Below are 25,868 nucleotides of genomic sequence, written 5' to 3' on the forward strand. Positions count from 1 at the left end.
AAAGCGCCTGGCATCTTGAAAAGATGGCAAGGTAAATGTAGCTGGAGTACCAGTAATGGGAGGAAAAATGGTAGGAGATAGGGCGGGAGTTAATAGGGAGCCTGATGGTGTAAGGCCTGGTGGCTCACTGGGACTTTGAGCGTTAATTTAGATGTGGGAAGCCATCAGAGAATTTTGAGGAGAAAAATGACCCAACTAGTCTATGTTTTAAAGGAATCTCTTTGTGGAGAATAGACTTATGCCAACGCTTAGAAGTCATCATATGAGTGAAATGAGTATTTATTACAATATTCTCTATACTTCTTTTACACATTTAAAATATTCTACCGCCAGGCCTGGGAGCTCACACCTATAATCCCAGTGCCTTGGGAGGCTAAGGTGGGAGGATCGCTTGAGGCCAGGAGTTCAAGTCTGCAGTGAGCTATGATGGCACCACTGCACTCCAGCATGGGAAACAGAGTGAGACCCTGTCTCTAAAAATAAAAAACAAAATATTCCAGATTATAAAATCTCATGGAAAACTGATCACAATCACGTTTATTAACTGGCCAAAGCTAAAACTGTATCATTCATAACTAATTTTACTGTAACATATCAGAATAAAGAATGTGTTAACTTAGAAGGGTTTGTTCTGGGCTATCCAGAAAACAGATAGGGTCCATATAATGTGTGGTCGGCTTGTTAGCAGCAAAACATATCCTAGTCACGTGGCACCAAAATATGTTAGTAGCAGCCAATCCATACAGGTCTGCAGCAACCTCAGTTCTTGCCTCCTCAGAAGAAAGAATTCGACAGAGGAGCGTAAGGCAGAGTGAGAGAGCAAGACAACTTTTAGAGCAGGAGTAAAAACTTATCAAAAAGCTTTAGGGCAGTAATGAAAGGAAATAAAGTACACTTGGAAGACGGTCAAGTGGGCAACTTGAGAAATCCCATGCACAGTTTGACCTTTGACTTGTGGTTTTATACACTGGCATACTTCTGGGGTCTTATGTCCCTTCTCCCCTGATTCTTCCCTTGGGGTGGGCTGTCTGCATGCACAGTGGCCTGTCAGCACTTGGGTGGGGCCACATGCACAGTGTGTTTACTGAAGTTGTATGCATGCTCAACTGAGGTGTTTTCTCTTACTAGTCAAATGCTCTCAGGAGGCCATATACCAGTTAAACTCGGCATTTTGCCTCTTAGTGCACGTGCTTGATTGAGCCCATTCGCCCAGCTCCTGAGATCTTATCAGGAAGTTGCTGATCACTAGTTTCAGGTGTTTCTATCCATTGGGAGACTACCTTTCCCTGGCGCCAGCTGCAACCAATTACTATTTTGCAGAGCCAGTGTAACAACTGCCTGACCATCACCTGATGGTGGCCTGACATTCCTGGGTTGGGGGTCGGGGACTCTCCTGCCCCGCACATGTCTGACTAACTACTGGAACAGACTAGAGAGCTCTGCATTGGAACTTGCCTCTGGGTTTTACTAACTTGGAGGGTGACTTTGACTAAATCAGTCATTTAACCTTCCTAATCTACCAAAATGTAGTCATCTTTACCTGCAAAGATTTTGTGAGGATTAAGTGCTTAGCATTGTTCATTGTTTCTAGCACAGAATAATCATCCCATAAGTGGTGTCTTCATTATTTTTAATCACAATTACCAGAATCTGAGAACACTTAACTACACTTTTAACACTGAATCAGGGCAATATAAAATTTGCAGGCATAAGGAAGTTTTTCTGTTATGAGTGGAGACAGCTTCACACAAGGATTTTCCATTATTTGATGCAAAAGCTCTCAAGTGCATCTCCTTTTTTTTTTAAATCTGGTAAGTTTGCTTGTGGAAGAAACTTGAGTATCTCAGTCATAGGAATGCCCATAAGAAAACCAATTAATTACCATTCTGATTCATACTTCAATTTCTTCTGATTCATAAATTATTATGAATCAGCAACTATGAACCTCATCAGCACTAGCATACCGAAAAGATCATTTCTGGGCGCACGTTTTACCTCCTGGAACTTTATGATGCTCTTACACTGAAGATTAAAAAAAAAAAAAAAAATCCCGTTTAGCATCGGACTGCGCAGGGGAAATTTAACCATTTTTAAATACACCAGAACATTCTGTTCTTCTTAACAAGACCTGCCTTTAAGAGAAACTATCTTATCAGAGGCTAATCTATTGAGGTTTTATGGGCACTTAAATGACCTTGGTGAAGGGAAATACCCAACCCCAAACCCCTCCAGCCATCCTGTCCTATTTAAGGTGAAAGGTTGGGGAGACTGAGAGGCACTGTGAAATTCACAGCCTAGTGGCACAGGCTTACTAAAAAAACCAAGACCTAATCATAGGACTGTAGAATATTACCCCTACCCCACCACCCCACCTCCCCACCACATCAGGAAAGGCCTACCTACTAGAGTTCTTTTTACCCAGTACATCATGTCTGGCTTTCAACAACAAAAAAAAAATACAAGGCATACTAAAAGGCAAAAAACAGTTTGAATGGACAAAGAATTAGAACCAGACACAGATATTTTAGGAAGAGTAGAATTATCAGAGTGGGAATTAAAAACAACTATGATCAATATGATAAAAGCTCTAATGGGGCCAGGCATAGTAACTCCCACCACATTGGGAGGGTGAGGTGGAAGGACTGCTTGAGTGCAGGAGTTCAAGACCAGCCTGGGCAACGTGGCAAAACCCTGTCTCTACAAAAAATACATAAATTACCTGGGCATGGTGGCATATACCTGTAGTGCTAGCTATTCAGGAGGCTGAGGTAGGAGGATCCCCTGAGGCTGGAGAAGTCAAGGCTGCAGTCAGCAGTGATCATGTGACTGAACTCTAACCTGAGCAACAAAGTAAGACCCTGTCTCAAAATTAAATTAAATTAAAAACTAAAAAAAAATTTTAAATGAGCTGGGTGGGCTGGCATGCGGCTGTAGTCCTAGCTACTTGGGAGACTGAGGCAGGTGGATCAGTCGGGACCTGGGGTTTGAGGCTAGTGAGCTATAATTACATTACCGCACTCCAGCCTGGGTGATACAGTGAGACCATGTCTCAAAAAATAAATAAAAGGCCAGGAGTTCAAGACCAGCCTGGCCAACATCGTGAAACCGTCTCTACTAAGAATACAAAAATTAGCCTGGCGTGGTGGCATATGCTTATAATCCCAGCTACTTGGTAGGATGAAGCATGATAATTGCTTGAACATGGGAGGCACAGGTTGCAGTGAGCCGAAATCGCACCACTGCACTCCAGCCTGAGTGACAGAGCAAGACTGTCTCAAAAAAAAAAAAATCATTTGTTTCCAGCTGGGCATGGTGGCTCATACCTGCACTTTGGGAGGCCGAGGTGGGTGGATAACCTGAGGTTAGGAGTTCAAGACCAACCTGGCCAACATTGTGAAATCCCGTCTCTACTAAAAATACAAAAAACTAGCTGGGCATGGTGGCACGTGCCTGTAATCCTAGCTACTCGGGAGGCTGAGATAGGAGAATAGCTTGAACCCAGGAGGCAGAGGCTGCAGTGAGTTGAGATTGTGCCACTGCACTTCAGCCTGGGTAACAGAGCAAGACTCTGTCTCCAAAAATAAAAATAAAAATAAATAAGTTGGGCATGATGGCTCACACCTATAATCCCAGCACTTTTGGAGACCCAGGCAGGAAAATCAGTTGAAGCTAGGAGTTCAAGACCACCCTGCAGAACATAGCGAGATCCAATCACTACAAAAACTACAAAAAATACCCAGACACAGTGGTGCATGTCTGTAGTCCCAGGTGCTCAGAAAGCTGAGGCAGGAGGATCACTTGAGCCCAGGAGTTTGAGGCTGCAGTGAGCTATGATTATGTCACTGCATTCCAGCCTGGGTGACAAAGGAGTCTATGCCTCTAAAAAAGAAAAATAAATAAATGAAAGCTCCAATGGATAAAGTAGATGGCATGCAATAAGACAGATGGAAATTCTGAGAAAGAGTCAAAAAAATGCTAGAGATTAAAAACACTATGAAGATTGCCATTCATGAGCTTACAAGTTGACTAAACACAGCTGAGGAAAGATACTCTGAGCTTGAGGATGTCCAGTAGAAACTGAAAAGCAAAGAGAAAAAAGACCCAAAAAAGGGGGAGCAAAATATTCAAGAACTGCGGGACAATTATAAAAAATACAGAAAGAGAGAAAGGAACAAAAACTATATATGTATATGTATATATATGTGTGTGTGTGTATATATATATATTTTATTTTTGAGACAGACTCTCGCTCTGTCGCCCAGGCTGGAGTGCAGTGGTGCAATCTCAGCTCACTGCAAGCTCTGCCTCCTGAATTTAAGTGATTCTCCTGCCTCAGCCACCCTAGTAGCTGGGATTACAGGCTTCTGCCACCACACCCAACTAATTTTTGCATTTTTAGTAAAGACGCGGTTTCACCATGTTGGCCAGGCTGGTCTCAAACTCCTGACCTCAGGTGATCCACCCACCTCGGCCTCCCAAAGTGCTGGAATTACAGGCGTGAGCCACTGCGCCCGGCCAAAAACAATATTTGAAGCAATTATGAACTGACAGCTTCTCCCAAATTAATGTTAGATACCAAACTACAGATTCAGGAAACTCAAAGAATACCAGGAAGAATAAATCCTAAGTAAATTACACATAGGTATATCATATTCAAACTACAGAATATCAAAGATAAAGAAAAAATCTTCAATGAAGTCAGAGGGGAAAAATATTCTTAACTATAGAGAAACAAAGATAAGAATTATATCTGACTTATTAGAAATCATGCAAGCAGGAAGAGAATGCAGTATATTTAACATGATGGTAGAAAAATACCACCAACTTAGAGTTCTGCATACTGTGAAATTTCCCTTCAGATTTAAAGAAGAAATAGACTTTCTCAGACAAATAAACATCAGAGGAATTTGTTGTCAGTACATCTGTCTTGCAGAAGTGTTTTTTCAAAGTTATTTTACTTTATTTAGGCCGGGCGCGGTGGCTTACGTCTGTGGTCCCAGCACTTTGGGAGGCTGAGGCGGGCGGATCACAAGGTCAGGAAATCGAGACTATCCTGGCTAACATGGTGAAACCCCGTCTCTACTGAAAATACAAAATAGATTAGCCGGGCGTGGTGGTGGGCGCCTGTGGTCCCAACTACTCCGGGAGGCTGAGGCGGGAGAATGGCGTGAACCCGGGAGGCAGAGCTTGCAGCGAGCGAGATCATGCCACTGCACTCCAGCCTGGGCGATAGAGCGAGACTCCCTCTCAAAAAAAAAAAAGTTATTTTACTTTATTTTATTTTTTAAATAGAAGGCCCGGCATGGTGGCTCATGCCTGTAATCCCAGCAATTTGGGAGGCTGAAGTGGGCAGATCACTTGAGCTCAGGAATTCAAAACCAGCCTGGGCAACATGGCAAAACCCCATCTCTACTAAAAATACAAAAAATTAGCCAGGTGTGGTGACGCACACACTGGTAGTCCTAGCTACCCAGGGGGCTGAGATGAGAGGATCACTTGAGCCTGGGAGGTCAAGTCTGCAGTGAGCCCTGATCATGCCTGTGCACTCCAGCCTGGGCAACAGACTGAGACCCTGTCTCAAAAAACAAACAAACAAAAAATTGGAGACAGGGTCTTACTATGTTGGCCACCCTGGTTTGGAACTCTTGGCCTCAAGTGATCCTCCCACCTCAGCCTCCCAAAGTGCTGGGATTACAGGCATTGGCCACCATGTGTGGCCAAAAGATGTTCTTCAAAGAGAAGAAAATTGATAAAGATCAGAAAATCAATAAAGGTCAGAAAATGAAATCTACATAAAGAAAGGAGAACATTAGTGTGCAGTGGCGGGATCTCGGCTCACTGCAAGGTCCGCCTTCTGGGTTCATGCCATTCCTGTGCCTCAGCCTCCAAAGTAGCTGGGACTACAGGTGCCTGTCACCACGCCCAGCTAATTTTTTGTGTTTTTAGTAGAGACAGGGTTTCACCACGTTAGCCAGGATGGTCTCAATCTCCTGACCTGGTGATCCGCCAGTCTCAGCCTCCCAAAGTGCTAGGATTACAGGTGTGAGGCACTGCGCCCGGCCTACTTTTCTTACTCTTAATTGATCTAACAGATAACTGGTTAAAATAATAATAGCAACAATATACTCAATTGTATATGTAGAAATTTTGAACTAAATAAAAATGAAAATATAATTAACAAAATTCGTGGGATGCAGCAATTGCAATATAAGGGAAATATATGTCATTGGAAACATATATTAGAAAAAAAAGACAAATCCAAAATCAATAATGTGTACTGCCACCTTGGAAAACTAGAAATAGAAGAGCAAATTAAAGACAAATTAAGCAGAAGAAAAGAAACAATAAAAATCAGAAAAAAAAAGAAACTGAAAATCGATAGAGAAAATTAACAAAAAAACAAAAGCCAGTTATTTGAAAAGGTCAATAAAATGTATAAGTCTCCAGTTACACTAACTGCAAAAAAAAAAAAAAAAAAAAGAGAGGACATAATTACTAATATCAGAAATAAAAAAGTAGACATTACCTGGTTGGCCCTGTCAGTAAAAGTTTTTTTAAAAAAAGAGTGGACATCACTTAAAGACCCCACAGACATTAAAAGGATAGTAACAAAACTATTCTCACAAATTTGATAACCTAGATGAAACGGACCAATTCCTTGAAAGTTGCAATCTGCCAAAATTCACACACACAAATTAAACAATCTGTAAAGACCCAGGATTATTTTAAAAATTGAATCAATAATTAATAAACTTCCAAAACAGAAAGTCCCTAGCCCCAGGTAGATTCACTGGCAAATTATATCAAACATTGAAAGAAGCAGCTGTACAGTTCTTTATAATCTCTTTTAGGAGACAGAAATAGAGGGAATTCTTCCTAACTCCCTAGCTACTTAAGGACCAGGGAGGACTATTGTGGGCTCCACCTGAGAGCTGGTTAGAAATGCAATATCTGTGCTTGCTTTGAGAGCACATATACTAAAATTGGAACAATTCAGAGAAGATTAGCATGGCCCCCTACACAAAGATAATACACAAATTTGTGAAGTGTTCCATATTTAATAAAAACACATTTTTTAAAAATGCAGAATCTTGTGCCTCAGCATAAGCCTACACTCAAAACCTGCAAGTTCATCAAGATCCACAAGTCATTCATATGTACATTAAGTGTTAAGAAGCACTGGTCCTCAACCTATCTGCATACTGGAGTCTCCTGGAAGAAATTCTGATTTAATTGGTATGAGTGTGGCAGGGCTTTGGGATTTTTAAAAGCTCCCCAGGCATTTTAAAATTCAGCAATATCTAAAGAGAGGTCTTAGAAGCCAAGATCACAAAATGAATATCGGTGAAGTATCATTTTGCTTACCTCAAAGGGCCTTATCAATGGCACTATTCCATGGGCTGCCATCCAACCTGCTACTAATGGATAAAGTCCCATAATGCCCCATGTCAACTTTTGGCCAAGAAATTTGAGAGTCTAGGCGTTATGTGATGACTCACATCTGTAATCCCATTACCTTGGGAGGTCAAGGCAGGTCGACTGCTTGAGGCCAGGAGCTCAAGACCAACCAGTGCAACATAGGAGGACCCCATCTCTACAATTATATATATATATATTTTAATTAGCTGGGCATGGTAGTGTTGTAGGACTTTCTCCTTAAGATCCTTGTCACACAACCAGGAAAGAGTAGGCTTGCAGACACTTTGAAGGACAAGAAAAATGGAATTTATTGGGTGAAAAGGAGAAACGGAAAACAGGGACTCTAAGCAAAGTGAGAGTTCTGCTAGCTGGTCTCTCGCCTCACAGATTGAATCACAGGTTACCACCCTGGAACAGGAGCGTCCAGGCTCCTCCCCACTGCAAAGGGCTCAAACTTCCCATGGCTCCACCCCGTTCTCCCAGTGTACAGGCTGGTCAGAGGTTCTCCGGGGACCCCTTTATACTTGGCTGTCTCAGTAGTACACACCTGTAATCCTAGCTACTCAGGAGGCTAAAGCAGGAGGATCACTGGAGCCCAGGAGTTGGAGGTTACAGTGAGCCTTGATCGCACCACTGCACTCCAGCCAGGTCAACAGAGAGGGACCCTGTCTCTAAAAATAGTAAATAAATAATAAAATAAATTTGAGAGATTATATTTTTAGAAATATTTGTTTCAATAGTTTAGTAGCACAGAACTTTCTGTACTTTACCTTTTCTCTTTCCCTTCCACCCAAATTCTTTACACTAGTAAGGTAGGTTTCCATTTAAATAGATGTAAATTAATTAATTAAAAATGTTTTATTAGCCTGCTATTAAGCCACAAATTATACTTTAATGAAACTAGTGTTCAGCACAATGCCAGTTTAATGGGGTTCCAACTTAAAACATTGAGGGTAATTCAAAACATTGTATTGCAAATTACTAAGAACTGGAGAGGTGAGAAGAGAGTCGGGGATGGAATTGAGGATGAGGCGAAAAGATGAAAGAACTGAGGGAAAGACCAGAGAAAGGAATACTCCCCTGTTCTTTTTGGTTTTGTAAACTGTTAATGACAAGTGGATTCTAGTAGCTGAATTCAATGATCCAGCGCCCCAGCAAACTGACAGTCATGGCTGGTTTCCATAGTTAACAACATGTAGAACTATTTCTTCAAAGAGGTTTAATTAGAATGTACGAATATTGGAGCTTAAATATAACTTGAGAGCTTTGCCTAAGAAACTTAAACTCAGTCCAGGCGCAGTGGCTCATGCCTGTAATCACTGCACTTTGGGTCACCTGAGGCCATGAGTTTGAGACTAGCCTGGCCAACATGGTGAAACCCTGTCCCTACTAAAAATACAAAAATTAGCTGGGCGTGGTGGCGGGCGCCTGTAATCCCAGCTACTTGGGAGGCTGAAGCAGGAGAATCGCTTGAATCCAGGAGGCAGAGGTTGCAGTGAGCTGAGATCGTGCCATTGCACTCCAGCCTGGGTAACAAAAGCGAAACTCAGTTTCAAAAAAAAAAAAAAAGAAAAGAAACTTAAACTCATGTTTAAGACTTTCCTTAAACATGAGAAGGCAAAAGGGCAACTAAATTTTTCTGATATTATCGGAATAAAATTATTCCAGTGGCACAAGATTTTTTTTTTATAGATTACCCTGAAATACTTACTCTCTACTTTTGTACCAGAAAATCTTAAAGCCACAGCTGGACCAAAGGTATGCCAGCTCCAAACTTTAAAAGAAAAGGTAACTCTTTAAATATAATTATTCCTTTTTGATCACTTTGCAAATTTTCTCTTTCTTCCTCCGTTTCTCTAGTTTTCTTTTCTTCAAGTAGGAAATGATTTTGTTTGCTTTGCAAAGACCTAACACACCTCAGCTGTAAAGAATTCAAGCCGGCTGGGCTTGGTGGCTCATGCCTGTGATCCCAGCTCTTTGGGAGGCCGAGGCGGGAGGATCATGGGGTCAAGAGATCGAGAATACCCCGGCCAACATGGTGAAACCCTGTCTCTACTAAAAATACAAAAAATTAGCCGGGCGTGGTGACAGGCGCCTGTAGTCCCAGCTACTCAGGAGGCTGAGGCAGGAGAGTCGCTTGAACCTGGGAGGTGCAGGTTGCAGTGAGCCGAGATCGTGCCACTGCACTCCAGCCTGGTGACAGAGCAAGACTCCATCTCAAACAAACAAAAAAAAGAATTCAAGCCAGGCAGTTGTCTGCTGCAGAACATATAATATTGATGATATATGTTTAGGGTCCCATTTGGACATGGAGAATAACTTTGCTATAGATATTCAATATAACTAAGAGCATAGGCATAAAATACTCACAGTTGCCAATAATTCCAAGTGTATGCACAAGTTTTGCACATCTTCAATATATTTTAGATCCTAGATCAGTTAGCCTTACTTGGGAATGCAAGAAAGCTTCATTTTATTTTATTTGTTCTTTTGCTTTAAAATAAAGGGAGATAGTTGACAGTGTTTTAAAGGAATAAGAAGACTGGTTGTTTTTGGCAGAAGGGAATTTGTCATTCTCTCCATCAGAGAAGGATTAATTGTATTGTTTTGGAGGCAGTGGGGATTAGGATGGGAATATCTGAATTTCATTATTAGAGTAGGTGGGTGCTGTATAAAAATATACTTGAAACTAAAGTCCCATGCTGTCAAAAGATTTGCCATTTAAGTGCAAAATATGTTTGCAAATCCCGCAAAACAGGAAGACCAGACTGTCTTGAACAACTTGCTCAGTGTCTTGAGAGTACTGCCAATTCTTATTCTTGGCTTTGTTTTCTGAAAGCTGCTTCCTCTTTGGCTAGGAGCTGTTCACCTTTTCCTGAAGCACGTCTACCAACAGGGGCACACTAGGAAATGTCTAATGAATTCCTGTAGTTTTATTTCCTTCAAATTCCACTGGCAGAGAACTTCATAGTGTGGTGAAATCACTAAAGATGTTAGTACTTGGGCTTTTCCCTACAAAATCATTGAAAAGTCTTCCAAACACACCAGCAGATTGCTCTTCCAAGTGTCAGGACAATCTTAATCTTAATCTTAAAATGCATAGCATTAAATCCCTAAGATATGTGTTCCAATTATGTTTTGAATTATGTTTTGAAAGTTGTTTTCTCTGAAAAAGTAGGGATCTAAACTTTTCTTTTCACACTACCTTTCTATATACACACAGACTCCAACTAACTTGGCATTAAAAATAAAAACTATAATAAAAATGACCCATAGATGTACACTTTATTCTGAAAACTTACCATTCTGTTCCACTTTCATAAAGTTACTCTTATGGTCACCAGTCCCATCAGTTCTTCCTTTACAATGTTTGAGAAATCTGTCTCTCTCCATAACCTCTAACCTCACTTTATCTTAGCCCTTTATCATTTTATCTTTTATTTATTTATTTTTTTGTTGAGACAGAGTCTCGCTCTGTCGCCCAGGCTGGAGTGCAGTGGTGTGATCTCAGCTCACTGCAACCTCTGCCTCCCGGGCTCAAGCAATTCTCCTGCATCAGCCCCCAGAGTAGCTGAGACTACAGGTGCGTGCCACCATGCCTGGCTAATTTTTGTATTTTTAGTAGAGATGGGGTTTCCCCATGTTGGCCAGGATGGTCTCGATCTCTTGACCTCATGATCCGCCTGCCTCAGCCTCCCAAAGTGCTGGAATTACAGGCGTGAGCCACCATGCCCAGCCACCGTTTATCATTTTATATCTGGGCTGTCTTCCAAGCTAGTCTCTGCCAACAATACTTCGTTCTCTAATCCAATCTAAACTGTCCTGTACCCTGTCTCCAGTATAATCTTTATTCTAGAACTATCAAACTCTTTCTTCATGTTGTTGCCTGTTGAAAATCTGCTAGTTCTTCTCCCAGCTGAAAGAATCAAGTCCTGGCCAGGCGCAGTGTCCTGTAATCCCAGCATTTTGGGAGGCCAAGATGGGAGCTTTGCTTGAAGCCAGGAGTTCAACACCAGCCTGGGCAATACAGAAAGACCCTGTCTTAAAAAAATAAATGAATCAAGTCCAAACTCCTGACCCTTGGAAGCATGGCCACCACATCCTGATACTACACAGCCTTTTTCCACTCTTTTTCTTCTTTTTTTAAAATTTTTTTGTAGTTGTTTCATTGAAAAAATAAAAATAAAAATGATAGTTGGATGCCATGAAGTAGGTGGCAATGCCTTAACTGTATGCTTGTTGTCAGGCCTGAGGGCCTCTTCCATCCTTGTCAAGAGAAGTGTTAACCTTCTGTCCTTTCATACAATACTCCCCACTCTTCTTTTCTAAGACAGCTAGACATCTCATAATCATGCCTCTTATTTTCTCACTTCCATCCTTCATTCACACTCTTGCTACTCATGCCGTTCCCCGTTGTCATATTTTTAAATCCAATGTATTAATTTTAATACCTAGATCCAGGCCCACCTTCTCCATGAAGCCTTTCTTCACTACCACTCTAGCCCACAGTGGTCTCATCTTCCTTTGAGCTCTTAACATTTATTCTTGAAACAACAAACCCAATAGTCCCATAGATTGGTGCATTTACAAACCTTTAGCTAGACACAGAGCACTGATTGGTGCGTTTACAATCCTTTAGCTAACAGAAAAGTTCCCCAAGTCCCCACCCGACCCAGAAGCCCAGACAACTTCATCTCTCACCACCACAGCCCAGGTAATTTGTGTATTTTCAGTAGAGACGGGGTTTCACCATGTTGGCCAGGCTGCTTTCCAACTCCTGACCTCAGGTGATCCACCCGCCTCGGCCTCCCGAAGTGCTAGGATTACAATAGTGAGCCACTACGCCCAGTCTCAAAGCAGTGCATTCTTATGCATAACAAGTATTTACTGCTTTACTTGAGACCCCTGCCACACTCTTCATAATCCAATGGAGAAATCTCTAGAACATTAAAGAATATTAAAAGACTGGAAAGACGAGCTTTTATTAACTTTTTCTGGACTTTTAACACTACAGAGTTACCAGCTATTACATGAGTTCAATTGGACTTCCTACTTACTGATTTTTTTTAATCACATGTTAACATTATCAGAGGCAGACTCTGTAAAGTGGTATAATATGGTTTCCTGTGACGTGGCATAAACAGGTCTACATCCTAGTCTCCTTCTTTTTAACTGAAATCTTAGTGATATGAAACTGTGGACAACTGGAAAAAAAGTCTTTCTGTTCGAGGACAAATCTGCTATTGGGTGATGAGATATATTAAATTTGAGCTTTTTTGATCTCCTCGAGGGATATTTTTCTTTTTCTTCTCTTGAGACAGAGTCTTGCTGTGTCACCCAGAGCTGGAGTGCAGTGGCATAATCTCAGCTCACTGCAGCCTCGAACTCCTGGGTTCAAGCAGTCCTCCTGCCTCAGCCTCCCTAGTAGGTGAGACTATAGGCATGCCCCAGTATACCTGGCTAATTTTTTTATTTTTAGTAGAGACGAGGTCCCACTATGTTATGCAGGCTAATCTCGAACTCCTGAGCTCAAACAGTCCTCCCACCTGAGCCTCCCAAAGTGCTGGAATTACAGGCATAGCCACTGCACCCAACCTCATTTGTTTTTTTTCAATATCCCTGTCAGGGCACAATGAGGGATATTTCTGTTGGCTGAAAAGTCTATTCAAATGTTTATGTGAATTTTAGAAATTAATATTCGATAACTAAAGTTGTAAATTTAAGACTCTACTTTTTCTTAGGGCTGTAAATTCAGTTTACAAATACTGTTGCTCCATCAGTAGGTGTAGCAAATTTCAGTATTCACTTCCAAGGAATCTCTCAATAATGGGTTGGTCTAATTTATAATCTTAGTTCATTAAACACTTCCAAATACTTTAAACTGTACTTGGAAGTTTAAAACATCCAGTTCCTTAGAGTGTCATTGGGACTGCCCTAGACCACCTCCATGTTCAGAGATTCACTGAAACAATTTACATAATTCAGTATATATAATCATTCTACTCATAGCTAAGATTTATTACTATTACAACAATGTTGCAAGGATACATAGCTGGATGATAAGGGAAAGCTATAGGGAGAGTCGGAGAAATCCATGGGCAAGCTTCCTCAAGCTCTCCCCTTCCCATGAAGGGTCACACAGAGCACACACTTCCCCCAGCAATGAAAATGCAACATGTGTGCAATACTTTGGCCCAGGGAACTCTACTAGAGACTTAGGGCCCAAGGTTTTTAGGAGGGCTGGTCAAGTAGATACACTCTGAAACCAAAATTACAGAGTCTCAGAAGGAAAGAAAGCAAGTGTGTGACCCACCCTTATCAGTTAACTGATAACTGGGGACACTGTGAAGCAACTTCCAGATGCTCCCTAAGAATCAAGCTCAAAAGCAGGCCTTTCTAAGAATAGCAAACTCAAACAGATCTTCTCTGTTAACTTTTTTCTGCATACCAAGGTACTTCCATTTTCTAATTTAAAAAACTAAACTTTCCCAAGTGCTCAAGCAACCCAGACAAAGCAAATAAATTGAAACCATAAATATGGCCAACCTTACTTATTTCAAGTGTCCTACTATTTTCTCCAAACTTGTGGTATTGCAACTTTAAATCAAAGGCATAAATTACTCATTTAATTATAACATTTGAAATTGGACTGACAAAATTGGTCTTAACCAATTAACCTGGGAGGCGGAGGTTACAGTGAGGCGAGATCACACCACTGCACTCCAGCCTGGGTGACAGAGCGAGACTGTCTCAAAAAAACAAAACAAAACAGTTCATACCTTGGCCAAGTGCAGTGGTTTAAGCCTATAATCTCAGCACTTTGGGAGGCCGAGGCAGTCGGATCACCTGAGGTCAGTTCAATACCGGCCTGGCCAACATGGCGAAACCCTGTCTCTACTAAAAATACAAAAATTAGCTGAGAGTGGTGGCGCACACCTACAATTCTAGCTACTCAGGAGACTGAGGCACAAGAATCACTTGAACCAGGGAGGCAGAAGTTGCAGTGAGCAGAGATTGCACCACTGCACTCCAGCCTGGGCGACAGAGCGAGACTCCGTCTCAAAAAAAAAAAAAAAAAACCGAAAAAAAAACCCCCCAAAAAAAACAAAAAACACCAAAAAAACAAAATAAATAAAAACAAAATTCAGGCCAGGTGCGGTGGCTCACGCCTATAATCCCAGCACTTTCAGAGGCTGAGGCAGGTGGATCACCTGAGGTCAGGAGTTTGAGACCAGCCTGGCCAATGTGGTGAAATCCCATCTCTACTAAAATACAAAAATTATCCGGGCGCCGTGGTGAGTGCCTGTAATCCCAGCTACTCAGGAGGCAGAAGAATCGCTTGAACCTGGGAGCTGGAGGTTGCAGTGAGCTGATGTCATGCCACTGCACTCCAGCCTGGCTGGGTGAGAGCAAGACTCCGTCTCAAAAAAAACAAAAAACAAAACAAAAACAAAAAACAAAGTTCATACCTCTTTCTATAAGTAAAAAATAAAAATTTTAAGTGAAAGAAAATATTTTTTTCAGTTTGATTAGCAGGGGTTGTGTTGGTGTTGGCAATGTTATATAAAATAATAAGTAATGATAAGTTTTAGATTCAAGCTACGTGGTAGTAGCAATATACTGTGCTTTTCCTTTGCCAAAGATAACCTAAAGATAAAACTAATAAACAGAATCCTCTCTGCTCTTCACCATTTTCCCCAGTTGTCAGTTATTTTTGACTGAATACGTTTTTTGCTTTTGTACCCTAGTGGTAGATCACTCTTTGAATGCATCTTAAAGATGTGTCTTATAAAACAAAACAAAACAAAATACCCTAAGCATCCTGTATAAGACTATTACCTTGTGGGTATTCCTACAGGTGTAGAATGCTCATGTACATATAAGTTGGTAATAAAATATGTTTTGATTGAATTAGATATAATTAGGTTAAAGATGTAAGTAATGTAAGTAATCCTACACACACACACACACACACACACACACACATATACATATATACGTTTAAGACAGTGCCTCTCTATGTTGCCTAAGCTGGACTGGAACTCCTGAGCTCAAGCAACCTTCCTGCCTCAGCCTCCAGTGGCTGGGACTGCAGGCAGGCACCATTGTGCCTGGCTAGTAATGCAATATTTTTGTGTTCGTTGAAGGAGAGTAAAATAAATTGTAAAATCTATTTGTAATTTATTTTGAAATGCTCTCCCCAGCAGACTTACCTTTGCCTTATTTTCTTGAGGTCCTATTTACATTCATCCCATTCAGTGAGGATGAAGGATGTTGTTCTAAAGCAAAAAGAATGGTAAAAATAAGCCCCATATGGTTAAAAGTGTGCTGGTAGCTATAAATACATACTTTTTCTTTTCTTTTTAAGAGATGGGATCTTGCTCTGTTGCCCAGGCTGGAGTGCAGTGGTACAATCATAGCTCACTGCAGCCTCAAACTCCTAGGTTCAAGCAATTCTCCCAGCTCAGCCCCTGAGTACCTGGGAATATAGGCACTTGCCACCATTAACTGGCTAATATTTTATAGAGACCATCTTGCTTTGTTGCCCACACTGGTCTCGAACTCCTAGCTTCTTCCCAAAATGCTGGAATGACAGGCATAAGCCACCACACCTGACCCATACATACATTTTTTTCAAGGAATACCAGAAGCCAGAGTTGATTTTATTTGCATTTGTTAAGAAGAGGCGCAGATGCCATGTTCTGCCCCTGTATTCCCAGCTACTCAGGAGAATGAGGTGAGAGGATTTCTTGGGGCCAGGAACTCGAGGCTGTAGTGCCCTGTGACTGCACCAGGGATTAGCCACTGCACTCTAGCTTGGGCAACACAGAGAGGCCTGGTCCCTTAAAAAAAAAAAAAAAAAAAAATTGTAAAAGAAGAGAGAGTAGTTTGGCTAATTAAGGAGAGAATGTGCTAAACAGGAGACTTAACAAAAGCCATTTTCATTGTGTATTTTAAAAATTATTTTATTTTAGATTCAGGGTTGCATGTGCTTGTTTGTTACATAAGTAGATTGCACACTGGTGGGGATTGAGCTTCTAGTGTACCCAATGTCCAAATAGTGAACATTGCACCTGATAGGTAATTGTTCAACCCCCGCCCCCCCACTTTTGGAGACCCCAGTGTCTGTTATTTCCATCATCATGTTTTCGTTTTAATTTTCTTTTTGAGATGGAGTCTCACTCTGTTGTCCAGGCTGGAGTGCAATGGCGCGATCTCCGCTCACTGCAACCTCCGCCTCCCAGGTTCAAGTGATTCTTCTGCCTTAACACCCGAGTAGCTGGGACTACAGGATACACCACCACACCTGGGTAATTTTTTTGTATTTTAAGTAGAGACGGGGTTTCACCATGTTAGTCAGGATGGGCTCGATCTCCTGACAACGTGATCCGCCCACCTTTGCCTTCTGAAGTGCTGGGATTACAGGCGTGAGCCACTGTGCCCGGCCAAGAACTCTTTACTTTCAAATGACCAAGATATTTTGGGGAATACAGCAATTCTCTTAACTTGAAGATACAGTCAAACTGGTACTGCACTAAAGGGAAAAATGGGATACGCAATAAATATAACTAGAGATGTGGGCCAGAGGGGAAAGTCTTTCTCAATCCTCTCTTCCAGATAAAATCAAGTTTGGCCATTTTTCTCTTACCTGATTGCAGTCAAAAGCATTTAGAGTGATTTATGGGAATTAGAGCTTTTGGTACACAGCTAGTTCATTCTTAAATTGCCCATGCTTACATAGTGTAGGAGAAGGTGTGAGCCTATGTCCCAATTTATACATCTCGCCCCCAAATAATTATTAGTAGTGGCCTCTTCTCTCTCAAAAGTATGATTGCCCTAGCTTTAGGTGAAAACCAAAAGTAATCATTTGCTGGACTCCGGCGCCCTCTTGTGATTAAAATTTCACTTTCTGATATTGCTTATTCTGAGATGAGAGACTACCAAAAAATATGAACATCCCAAAGTGGATCATCTAATAACTTTCCCCAGAAGATCTCAGCTTTGAATTTCATGTCATTACACTTTAACACTGACTACCCCTGCATGGTTGCTGCCATCTTCAGATTTCAGAAGCATCTCCGGCGTGTATCAGTAATTGTAGCTCCTGGTACTGTCACTCTCTGTGACACTACTTCTGTCTTAATTCTTGGTGAATTCAGTATCTCTGAAAACGATCTCCCCAGCACTCTGGCCTCTGACTCCCTTGAACTTCTCTCCTTCAGTGATCTTGTTCTCCACCCTGCGTTAGCTATGTACTTGCAGATCATGCAATAGAACTTTGTAAGCATAGTCTATCTTTCCACCTAAACCCCTCTAGTAACCCAACTCCGGCAATCCTTTGACCTTGCTCCACCAGGGCCTACAACCCATTAATTACACCAGTATTTCACTGTGCCTCACCCCTCACTGCTTTCTTTAGTCACTATACCTGCCGAAATTCCATGATCATTATAATTACACCCTTGCAAACGCCCTCAGCTCCTCTGCTCCCCTTTTGCTTTGTCACTCGCTTGGCAAAACCACAAACCCTAGTTAAATTCCTGTCTCCCCTGCTCTGTGCCTGTACCCCTGCAGTTGAATGTGGGTGGAGAAAAACACAGAAGAATAATAAATTATCTGATTTTGTGTTTGAATTTTTATTTCTTTTGAGACAGGGTTTTGCCCTGTTACCCAGGCTGGAGAGTGCAGTGGCGAGATCTTAGCCCACTTCAGCCTTTGAACTCTGGGGCCCAAATGATCTTCCCACCTCAGCCTCCTGAGTAGCTGGGACTACCAATGAATGCCACTGCACCGAGCTAATTTTTAAAAATTCTTTGTAGGGACGGGGTCTCACTGTATTGCCCAGGCTGGTCTCACACTCCTGGGCTCAAGCAATCTTCCCGCTTTAGCCTTTCAAACTGTTGGGATTACTGGCTTGAGCCACAAAGACCTGTAATTATCTGATTTTAAATTCTTGATCAAGAATCTCAATGCCGGGACCCTCAGTAATGCCTGACAACTCATACTGTACTTCCCTAGCCCATTCACTCTTCTGTTTCCTATTTCAACACCAAAACATTTTCATCTTTCCCCTCCCATAGTCATTCTCAGATGATAACCTTATGTCCTACCTTACTGAGAAAACTGAAGTAAGCAAAAGAGAGAACTTCAGATTCTGTTCACCATATCGGCCCACCCACCCGCATCCTCTGCCTTCTCTCCTATTACCCTACCCTAGAGGAACTGTCCATGTTACTAAGGCCTAAGGCAATGTCTCTACTTTGCATGAAGTCCCATCCCCTTTTTCCTAACTCAGTAACAGCACTTTTCCCCTTTCTTTTCTATATCATTGCATATATATATATATATATTCCTCTCCACTGATTTATTTCCCCCACAGTATAAACATGCTATATTTCTTTTTGTTTGTTTTTGAGATGGAGTCTTGCTCTGTCACCAGGCTGGAGTGTAGTGGTGCGATCTTGGCTCACTGCAACCTCCGCCTACCGGGTTCAAGCGATTCCCCTGCCTCGGCTTCCTGAGTAGCTGGGACTATAGGCGCATGCCACCATGCCCGGCTAATTTTTTGTATTTTAGTAGAGATGGGGTTTCACCATGTTGGCAAGGATGGTCTTGATCTCCTGACCTTGTGACCTGTGCCCACCTCAGCCTCTCAAAGTGCTGGGATTACAGCCATGAGCCACCATGCCCGGCCTCCTTTTTTTTTTTTTTTTTTTTTTTTGTGAGACAAAGTCTCATTCTGTCACCCAGGTTAGAGTGCAGTGGTGCAATCATAGCTCACTGAAGCCTTGAACTCCTGGGCTCAAGTGGTCCTCCTACCTCAGCCTCCTAAGTAACTGGGACTACAGGCGCACACCACCATGCCTGGCCAATTTCTGTATTTTTTGTAGAGACAAGGTCTTGCTATGTTGCCCAGGCTGGTCTCAAACTCTTGGGCTTAAACAGTCTACCCGCCTCAGCTTCCCAAAGTGCTGGGATTACCACCACTGGCCCACTGTTATCTATTTCCCCCATCCTCAAAAATATTCCTCTTGATTCCACATCTTCCAACTACTGCTCTATCGTTTTGTTCTCTTTTACAACAAAACTCTTCAAAAGATACTCACTTCTCCAATCCCTCCCCCATTCTCTCTCAAATCCACTCCAATCAGAACGATGAGACACATGACGAATTGTTTTAAGCCTTTAAGTTTTAGAGTGGTTTGTTAGGTAGGGATAGATAACTGGAACAATATGCCAGAGAGAGCAGTGCAGGTCTTCTCTAGGAGAAGAGAGAATCTGTATACTGAGAGAGTTGGGCCAGGTGTGGTGGCTCATGCCTGTAATCCCAGCACTTTGGTAGGCTGAGGCAGGAGGATCGCTTGAGCCCAGGAGTTCAAGACCAGCTTGGGCAACAAAGATCCCATCTCTACAAAAAAAGTTTTTTTGTAACGATTCTCCCATCTCAGCCTCCCAAGTAGCTGGGACCAGAGGTACATGCCACCGCACTCAAATCTGTTTTTGTTTGTTTGTTTCCTTGTTTGTTTTTGTAGAGATCAGGTCTTGCTATGTTGCCTAGGCTGAACTCAACTCCTGGGCTCAAGTGATTCTCCTGCCTTGGCCTCCCAAAGTGTTGGGATTATAGGCGAGAGCCACAATGTCTGGCCTACAAAAATTTAAAAAATTATTAGCCATGCAAGGTGGTGCACACCTGTAGTCCCAGCTGTATGGGAGGCTGAGGCAGAAGGATCACTTGAGCCCAGGACGTTGGGGTTTCAGTGAGCCATAATTATGTCACTGCACTCCAGCCTGGGTGACAGAATGAGACAGTCTTAAAAAAATTTTGGAAAAAAAAAAGAGAGAGTTGCATGACTTTGCCAGATATCAGAAGAGGACTGGGGAAGAGCTGAGAGTGTAAATTATAAGGGTATTAGACCAATGGGGATAAAGTATAATATTTAAGCCAAATTAATTGATCTGGGTGTACTCCCCCAGGATTTAGAATATAGCATATTGGCTGGAGTACTGGGGATGGTCCTAACAGTCTGAAAAGGTTAGCCAATGAAATCCTGGACTCAATGATAGTTTGGAGTTAATGAGGTTGAAATGCCAGAAATTCCCTAACATATTATAGACAAAGAGTTACAAAATTCAAGGAAATAGGACTCGGTCCATTATGTTCAATCTTCTCAGCCATTTACTAACTTGACTCTTCTGGTAAGGTTCAAAAAACTCTCCTTTCACTAAGACATGAGGAAGTGCACTAGTGAGTCAGGGACTAGCATGCTCAAGGAGCACTGCAGGTCACAGCTGTTGCTGGACAAGGCTGCAGTGAAAATGTGTGCTTTCATTTCAGTGGGAATAATGGGGTCCTGGCATGTCAAAGGCCAGGTAGTAGCTTCACTGTTAGGGACAACATGGTGCAACTACCACAGTAAACCACAGAGATGGAATAGTAATCAAACTGCTTTGATCTGCTGTGCCCCCTGGCAAGGGCTAATGGATGATGGGGTGCTGAAAAATCATTAATTCACTGCTTCCTAAGATGCTGCTTGACATCTAGGCAGAAAAAAATCTAGGTCCATTAGGCAGAAACCTAACTCGAGTTGCCAAATTGTGCGTTGTACCTAATTCCCAGACCTATGTCAGTTCGGAGACTGAAAGCTCTTCCATCCACCGATGAATACCATGAATCTTCCTTCAAACCAGTGTTTCTCTCAACCTTGGCCCCACTGACATTTTGGGCAGGGTATTTCTTTGTTATGGGGGCTAGCTTGCGCATTATGGATCTGAAAATGATGCTGACACTGACAAGAAGGGGACGACTACACTTAGGCGAAACTGTTAAACCCACTTAGGCGTGACTGCTAAAGACTGTGCTGAAGGGAAATCCTCCCAGTGGACAGAACCTTGAGTGATATATCTGGCTGTTTACTTCATGGCTTAAGGCACAAAGATCTCTAATGACTTATGAGCGGTGGCTACTGGATTGGCTGGCTGGTTGGAGACTTGAAAAAAACTAATTGAAAAATTGGCGATTAGATGGACTATGCATGGACCTTTTGGAATGGACACAGAGGGTGGGAATATTTTTGTGCTGCGTGTACATCCAGTAGATTGTATCACGATGGTAGAGGTTCTCAAAAATCAGATGATCAAGATGATCTATTTTGTGAATGTCAGTAAGCCTCTTTCTCCAGGTATCCCAGTGCTTGTTCAGTGGCTCCGTGTGCAAACTGTGCCAGCATGGAAGGAAGCTACATGTGAGCTAATAACATGGTTTTCCCTCACCAAGGCTGCTCTGACTATACATAACTACTGCTGAATGTCCCATTGACCAACAGCCAAAGTCAACACTAAGCCGCTGATAAGGCACTATTGTCCAGGGTGACCAGATGGCCACCTAGTAGTAGCTGATTGTGTGAACTCTTCCCAACATAAAAAGAACAGCCTTTTATCTTCTCAGGAATAGCTACATATTCTGGATAAAATTTTGCACTGTGGCCAAGCGCAGTGGTTCACGCCTGTAATTCCAGCACTTTGGGAGGCCGAGGAGGGCAGATCACCTGAGGTCAGGAGTTCAAGACCAGCCTGACCAACATGGTGAAACCCCCTCTCTACTAAAAATACAAAAATTACCTGGTCGTGGCAGTGGGCACCTGTAATCCCAGCTACTTGAGAGGCTGAGGCAGGAGAATCACTTGAACCCGGGAGGTGGAGGTTGCAGTGAGCCAAGATCATGCCACTGCACTCTAGCCTGGGTGACAGAGCAAGACTCCGTCTCAAAAAAAAAAAATTTTTTTTTTTACATTTTATTCCCTGCCTGCAGAGCTTCTACTAATACCACTATTATGAAGTTACAGAATGCCTTATCTGTTGCCTTAGTATTCCATATAATATCGTCTGTGATCATGGGCACATATTATGGTAAAAGAGGTCTCATATTCTCAAAATTCAGTATATACCTAGATCTTACAGAGCAGCTGGCTTGATAGAACAGTGAATTGGCCTGCCTAAGGCTTAATTATAGTGTGAGCAGGGATACCCTGCAAGGTTAGGATGTTGTCCTACAGGAAGGGGAAGATACCTTAAACCAGCAGTCAATATTTGCACATAACAAGAATGCATGGAGGCCAGGTGCGGTGGCTCATGTCTATAATCTCAGCACTTTGTGAGGCCGAGGCGAGCGGATCACTTGAGCTCAGGTGTTAAAGACCAGCCTGGCCAACATGGTGAAACCCTGTCTCTACTAAAAATTACAAGAGTATAGTCCCAGCTACACAGGAGGCTGAGGTGGGAGAATTGCTTGAACCCGGTAGGTGGAGGTTGCAGTGAGCCAAGATCACGCCACAGCACTCCAGCCTGGGCAACAGAGTGAAACCCTGCCTTAAAAAAAAAAAAAAAAGAAAAAAAAAAGAATGCATGGATGCATGGGACTAAGCATGGTGGCTCACGCCTGTAATCCCAGCACTCTGGGAAGCTGAGGCAGTGGGGTCTCTTGAAGCCAGGAGTTCAAGGCTACCCTGGGCAACATAGACCCAGACTCTAAAAATAAAATATTAGCAGTGCACAGTAGCATGTTCCTGTAGTCTCAACTACTTAGGAGACTGAAGTGGAAGGATTGCTTGAGCCCAGGTGTTTGAGGCTGCAGTGAGCTATGATCACGCCACTGCACTCCAGACTGGTTGACAGAGTAAGACTGTGTTTCTAAAAATTAAAAAAAAAAAAAAAGGAACTCGTGAGGGTGAGAACCCGGGTACAATGTTTCTGCTATCCTCACTGGTCTCCTAGGTGTTTCTCTAGCATGCTAGACATGTTCCTGCCTCCGTTCCCTCTACCTGAAATACTTTCCTCCCAGATGGCCTCTTCATTCCCTCTCAGTCTTTCTTCAAAGATTTGCTCAAATGTCAACCTCTTAACAAGGCCTACCCCAACCACTCTGTTTAAAATTGCAAAACCTTTCTTTGCCCTCCTGATTACTTCTTACTATGCATCTGTCTGTAACCCTTCTCACCGTCTAACATACATTATTTATTTGTTTATTGTTTATTATTTGTCCCTCTCCCTCTAGAAAGTGAGCTTTGTAACAGCAGGGATTTCTATTTCATTCACCGTTCTATCCCCAGTGACTAACACAGTGCTGGAAACATAGTAGGAACTCAGTAAACATTTCTCTTGTTTTTTAATTAATTTTTTATTTCCCTAAGATTTGGGGAACAGGTGGTATTTGGTTACATGAGTAAGTTCTTTGGTGGTGATTTGTGAAGTTTTGGTGTACCCATCACCGGAGCAGTACACACGGAACCCAATTTGCAATCTTTTATCCCTCACCCCCTTCCCACCCTTTCCCCCGAGTACCCAAAGTCCACTGTGTCATTCTTAAGCCTTTGCATCTTCATAGCTTAGCCCCTACTTATGAGTGAGAACATACGAACATACAATGTTTGGTTTTCCATTCCTGAGTTACTTAGAATAATAGTCTCCAATCCCAATAAACATTTCTTGATTGACTTGAATGACTATCATGAAAGTTCTCAGAGAAGAGTAGACAATATCTCTAGTCTATTATCTTTACCTACGTCATGGGTTGGTTGGTAAAAGGCCTTTTTCTGTAAAAGGCCAGATAGTGAATATTTTAGGCTTGTGGGCCTTGCAGTGTTTTTCCAATCACTCCATGTTGGCACTGTAGCACCAAAGAAGCCATTGACAGTAGGTAAATGAACAGGCGATACATAGAAAGGAAATACGGGAATTGCTGAGGTCCTGGGAATTGGGAACCTGAGCAGGGAGTTGATGTGAAAACTGCATGAAGGGAAATATTTTACACAGATGTGCTTGTACACTTTTCTTCATGACTTCTCACTCCACTATCACGGCTAATACTGTTTTGAAGTTAAATGTTCAGTTTGATTTTTACTTTTGAGTATTGTACATTTAAAATTCCCACAGAGTTCATTTACTAATACAACCTCCAGGTGGAGCCCTTTCTTTTTTCTCAGTACACTATTCCACAAGTATTCACTGAATAGCTGCTATGTGACAAAAACGAAGTGTTAGGATACAGCTTTGAATCAAGCAAAGATCTTATGCTTGAAAAGCTTATATTCTAATGGAGAAGACAGATGATAGCACGTATAAAAAAGGTAATTTCAGATAGTGATATGTTCTACAAGGAAATTACATAGAGCAATAGAAGAGGCTTCCCTGAGGACATGCTATTTAAGCAGAAAACTGAAGAATAAGTAGGAGGCAGACATGCAAATACCTGAGGTTAGAGTTGTTTTATTTTCTTCTACTGTGGTAAAATATTCATAATATAAAAATGTACCATTCAAATCTTTTTTTTTTTTTTTTTTTTTTTGAGACCTAGTCTTGCTCTGTCGCCCAGGCTGGAGTGCAATGGCGTGATCTCCGCTCACTGCAAGCTCCGCCTCCCAGGTTCACGCCATTCTCCTGTCTCAGCCTCCCCAGCAGCTGGGACTACAGGCGCACACCGCCACGCCTGGCTATTTTTTTTGTATTTTTAGTAGAGATGGGGTTTCCCCATGTTAGCCAGGATGATCTCGATCTCCTGACCTCGTGATCCGCCCGTCTCGGCCTCCCAAAGTGCTGGGATTACAGGCTCAAATCATTTTTAAGTGTACTGTTTTATGGCATTAAGTATATTCATTGCTGTGCAACCATCACTACCATCCATCTCTAGAACTTCTTTCATCTTCCAAACTGAAACTTCTTGCCCATTAAACAACTTTTCACTCCACCCTGTCCTCAGTGGCAACCATTCTACTTTCTGTCTCTATGAATTTGACTACCTTCAGTACCTAATATAAGTGGAATCATGTAGAATTTGTCCTTATTTCTGTTAGCATAATGTCTTCAAGGTTCATTCATGCTGCAGTCAGAATTTTCATCCCTTTTGAGGCTGCATAATCCTCCATTCTCTGTGTATACCACATTTTGTTTATTCATTCAACAGTTGATGAACATTAGGGTTGCTTCCACTTTTGGCTGTTGTAAATAATGCTGTTATGTATATGGGTGTATAAACATCTGTCTGAGCCCTTGCTTTCAGTTCTTTTGGGTGTATATCTAGAAGTGGAATTGTGGGATTGTATGGTAATTCTATGGTTAGTTTTTTGAGGAACCACCATACTGTTCTCCACAGTAGCTACACCATTTTACATTCCACCAACAGTGCACAAGAGTTCCAATCTCTCCACATTCTTGCCAACAATTGTTATTTTCAATTTGTGTGTGTATTTCTTTCTTTTTCTAAAATATCTAAAATGTGTTTATTGGGGTGGTTTCCCATTTATCTTGATTCAAAGTGCTTTTACTGCTGCTTCCTCCTGAAGGAGCATCCTTCTGTCAGCCTTGCTTTGCCTCCTGTAGGCTGACAGAGAATGGTAGAGCAGTGATATGGTTTGGCTATGTCCCTACCAAAATCTCATCTTGAATTGTAGTTCCCA

General features: G+C 42.1%; 1 protein-coding gene and 2 non-coding genes across 5 annotated transcripts in view; 1 reads left to right on the forward strand and 2 right to left on the reverse strand.

The window, feature by feature from the left end:
• Nucleotides 1-25,868, reverse strand: part of ABCG2 (ATP binding cassette subfamily G member 2 (JR blood group)) — a 142,316-nt gene that overhangs the window by 105,586 nt on the left and 10,862 nt on the right. Inside the window, exon 2 of one of the 3 annotated variants that reach the window (XM_063663876.1) lies at nt 15,633-15,698. The exons of the other annotated variants lie outside the window; for them this stretch is intronic. The gene's annotated coding sequence lies outside the window, so the exon portion shown is untranslated. The remainder of the gene's footprint in view (nt 1-15,632; nt 15,699-25,868) is intronic. 3 annotated transcript variants of the gene reach the window in all.
• On the forward strand, nt 6,954-7,061 carry LOC129035884 (U6 spliceosomal RNA). The gene has a single exon (XR_008502378.1). It is a non-coding gene; the product is annotated as a U6 spliceosomal RNA (small nuclear RNA).
• On the reverse strand, nt 11,603-11,728 carry LOC129035978 (U6atac minor spliceosomal RNA). The gene has a single exon (XR_008502453.1). It is a non-coding gene; the product is annotated as a U6atac minor spliceosomal RNA (small nuclear RNA).

This window comes from Pongo pygmaeus, chromosome 3 (assembly GCF_028885625.2).
Source record: "Pongo pygmaeus isolate AG05252 chromosome 3, NHGRI_mPonPyg2-v2.0_pri, whole genome shotgun sequence".
NCBI classification, from domain to species: Eukaryota; Metazoa; Chordata; class Mammalia; order Primates; family Hominidae; genus Pongo; species Pongo pygmaeus.